The sequence below is a fragment of the Charadrius vociferus genome, unplaced genomic scaffold (assembly GCF_000708025.1).
Source record: "Charadrius vociferus isolate BGI_N301 unplaced genomic scaffold, ASM70802v2 scaffold1069, whole genome shotgun sequence".
Classification (NCBI taxonomy): Eukaryota; Metazoa; Chordata; class Aves; order Charadriiformes; family Charadriidae; genus Charadrius; species Charadrius vociferus.
In genome coordinates, this window is record NW_009649959.1 from 10,057 (window position 1) to 14,383 (window position 4,327).

The following is a 4,327-nucleotide window of genomic DNA, read 5'->3' on the forward strand; positions in this document are numbered from 1 at the left end:
CTGGGTGGATGACCAAGCGGCTCTGTGGTGCTTAGTTGCAGGCTGGGCTTAAACCACGACAGTCCTTTTTGGTGCCCAACGTGGGGCTCGAAGGGTTTGAGATAATGACAGATTTCATTGGAATGTGCTAGACTGAATTTATAGCTGTTACTGCTGTTTAGCTATTGATTGGCAGGCTCCTGTGCTTGCCATGGGGCTTGCTTGCCCTACCGTATGTTAGTCTAGTGCTCGTTGGTGGCTGCTTTTTGCTTTTGTTGCTTGCTGTACTGCTTATTGTCTTACTCTGCTGTGCCTGGGAACATTTTGATAACAGCAATGGCGATGCGTCTGGGTTGGCAGATGGCCAGGGCATCGCTGCTGTTTCTATGCTGCTGTACTGGACAGGATGGAACTCTAGTGTGAACTCGAGTCAAAGGGACTGTGGATAAGTCCACACAGGAGCAGGTATATCTCAAAGCCTCTGTGGCTGCGATTATGTCTGTGCCACAGCAGGTATATGAAGGGATTGTGGCCCAAGGATAAGTATACCTCGAAGCATCTGTGGCTGTGGATAAGTCCATGCTGCAGCAGGTTCATCTTGAAGCATCAGTGGCTGTGCATGAGGTCATGCTGCAGCATCTCAAAGTGTTTGGCCATGGATAAGCCCACAACAGAGCAGATACACCCCTGGAGAGACTGCAGCCATGGATAAGGCCATGTTGGAGCAGGTTCACTCCTGAAGGGGCTGTGGCTGTGGGTAAGGCCACACTGGAGCAGATATATCTCTGAAGGCATTGTGGCCCACTGATAAGGCCATGCTAGAACAGGTGCACCTCAAAGCGACTGTGGCTGTGGATAAGTCTGTGCTACAGCACGTATACCCCTGAAAAGACTGGCTCATAGATAAGGCTCCAGTTGGAGCAGGTACAACCCTAAGGGACTGCAATCTGTGGATAAGCCCAAGCTGGAGCAGGGGCAAGGGGAGGAGTTCATTGCGATGTTAAACCCTATGGTCTGGTCCAAAGGGACCAGGGGTGGAGATTGTAATGGAAATACTTTTAAATTGTTGTAACCCTGGATTTGAGTTGCATGTTATGGGAATTACTATAGCAGGAACCACCCAAACCAATGGAGAACAAGCCTTACAAGAAACAGTGCAAGTGTAGCAGTGACCTGACCTGAGCTGGCTTTGGTGCCCAATAACTTCACGCAACACACTACCTCTCCTGTCCTGAGTGACCACCACAAGAGATGGAACCCAAAGTCATGGACTAAATGAACTCTGTGAACATTTTATGGACATTTTACAAGGGTGGTCCATAGACCACAAGTGGTAGAGTACATGAGCTGCTTCCCAATTAAAGTTTATTACAAGGGAATCAGTTCTCAGATGTAATAAAACCTTTGGATCACCTGTATTCCCAATATGCACAAATTTCTGCAGCCATTACAATAGCCAATTTCTGTGCAGAAGTCTGCCCCCCCGAGGTTTCAGAACACAGTACAAGGGGACATAGGTGATTCTCTTTTTGACAGGTAACAATGAGATCATCTAGACCAGCAGTCTCCAAACTTTTTTGATCATGCACCCCATCAGTCAAAAATTTTTGAGCATGCACCTGAATATATATATTTATTTATAAATTATACACATGTACTACTGTACTAAATATGCACAAAAATAGAAATTTAAAAGGATGAGATAAAGATGAAATAAACACTATATTAAAATATTTTTTATTTTATTTATTAACAGTACAAGAATATTTTCTTCCCACACCACAATGGATTGTCTTGCACACCCACTTTGGAGACCACTGATCTAGACTGTATTTGTGTTGTCCTTAGAAATCTAGCCAGAGACTGAACAAAAGTCCAGCATATTCCCTGATCCATCCTTTCTGCTTCCTATCACTTCCATACCATTCTGTGGTATATAACTTCTAAGACAACTAAGAGTTCAGCAAATTCACCTGCCTAAATGACCGTGGTCTTCAGACTGCCAAGACTCCACCCACTAGATCAAATACACACAAGGGGAAGAAAAAAAATATTTTGTACCCAACATCCTTTTATATCTCTGTGTTTATAACACTGGTGAGAGATGTCATGCTATGTGATAAAAAACCCATCTGCACACCCACAAAGGAGAACAGAGAGACAATAGCAGGTGGAGGAACCCAAATAATATCCTGCTCTGGCTTCTCCCAGGCACATCACAGGAGAGCTATCAGCCCATCAAAGATCCATCTCCACAAGCCCAGAAGAGGCACAAAGGCAGGTGAGCAACCCAAATTAGGGACTCAAAACCAAACACCCTGTCTGGGCCCCTCCCAGGACTCTCCCAGGAGAGCCTCAGCCCCAATATCCAGATGAGATATCCATCAAGATGAGTACAGCTAACAGAGACCTCCAACAGATGCAACAGTTTGCACAGCAGTCTCTGGGTTCTGCTTTGGGAGCTTCTGAGGACAGGGTCCAGGATCATCGGGGAACTCCTGGGAACCCTCTGAGAACTTGAAGTCCCCTGCTGCTGCCAAACAAGGACAAGGTAAGCGGAGCCACAAGGGGACTTCAACTTACCAGATATCTGCTGGGAGGAAACAGTCCAGGTTCCTGGATTGTGTTGGGCATAACTTCCTGACACAGCTGGTGAGGGAGCCAACTAGGGAAGGTGCCCTGCTGGACCTGTTGTTTGTGAACAGAGAAGGACTCGTGGGGGATGTGACAGCTGGAGGCTGTCTTGGGCATAGCGATCATGAAATGATAAGTGTTTTCAATTCTTGGAGAAGCAAGGAGGAGGGTCAGCAGAACTGCCACCTTGGACTTCCGGAGGGCGAACTTTGGTCTTTTCAGGAGCCTGATTCACAAAGTCCCTTGGGAGGCAGTCCTGAAGGGCAAAGGAGTCCAGGAAGGCTGGACTTTTTCAGGAAGGAAATCTTAAAGGAGCAGGAGCAGGTTGTCTCCATGTGCCAAAAAATGAGACGTCAGGGAAAAAGACCAGCCTGGCTGAACAGAGAGCTGTGGTTGCAACTCAGGGAAAAAAGAATTTATGGCCTTTGGGGAAGAAGGGGCAGGCCACTCATGAGGACTACAAAGATGTAGTGAGGCTATGGAGGGAGAAAACTAGAAGGGCCAAAGCCCAACTAGAACTTAACCTGGCTTCTGATGTTAAGGACAATAAAAAAGTTTCTATAAATACATTAGCAATAAAAGGATGACTAAGGAGAATCTCCATCCTTTAGTAGATGGGGTCGGAAACATAGTGACAAAGCATGAGGAAAAGGCTGAGGTACTTAATGCCTTCTTTGCCTCGGTCTTTAACAGTAACACCAGTTGTACCCTGAGTACCCAACCCTCAGAGCTAGTAGATAGGGACGGGGAGCAGAATGAAACACCCATAATCCATGGGGAAATGGTGAGGGACATGCTACATCACTTAGATGCACACAAGTCTATGGGGCCGGATGGAATCCACCCAATGGTACTGAGGGAGCTGGTGGAAGTGCTCACCAAGGCAATTTCCATCATTTATCAGCTATCCTGGCTAACTGGGGAGGTCCCAGTTGACTGGAGGTTAGCAAATGTGATGCCTATCCACAAGAAGGGCCAGAAGGAGGATCTGGGGAACTACAGGCCTGTCAGTCTGACCTCAGTGCCTGGGAAGGTTATAGAGCAGATCATCCTGAGTGCCATTATGTGGCACATACAGGACGACCAGGTGATCAGGCCCAGTCAGCATGGGTTCCTGAAGGGCAGGTCCTGCTTGACAAACATGGTCAACTTCTATAACAAAGTGATGTGGATGTTGTTTACGTGGATTTTAGTAAGGCCTTTGACACCGTTTCCCACAGCATTCTCCTGGAGAAACTGGCTGCTCATGGCTTGGATGGGTGTACTCTTTGCTGGGTAAAAAACTGGCTGGATGGCCGTGCCCAGAGAGTGGTGGTGAATGGAGTTAAATCCAGTTGGTGGCCAGTCACAAGTGTTGTTCTCCAGGGCTCGGTGCTGGGGCCAGTTCTCTTTAATATCTTTATCAGTGACCTGGACGAGGGGATCGAATGCACCCTCAGTAAGTTTGCAGATGATACCAATTTGGGCAGGAGTGTCGACCTGCTTGAGGGGGTATTAGTCGACAGTTGGCTGAATATGAGCCGGCAGTGTGCCCAGGTGGCCAAGAAGGCCAACGGCATCCTGGCCTGTATCAGGAATAGTGTGGTGAGCAGGACTAGGGAAGTGATTGTCCGGCTGTACTCGGCACTGGTGAGGCCCCACCTCAAGTACTGTGTTCAGTTTTGGGCCCCCCACTACAAGAAAGACATTGAGATTCTGGAACATGGCCAGAGAA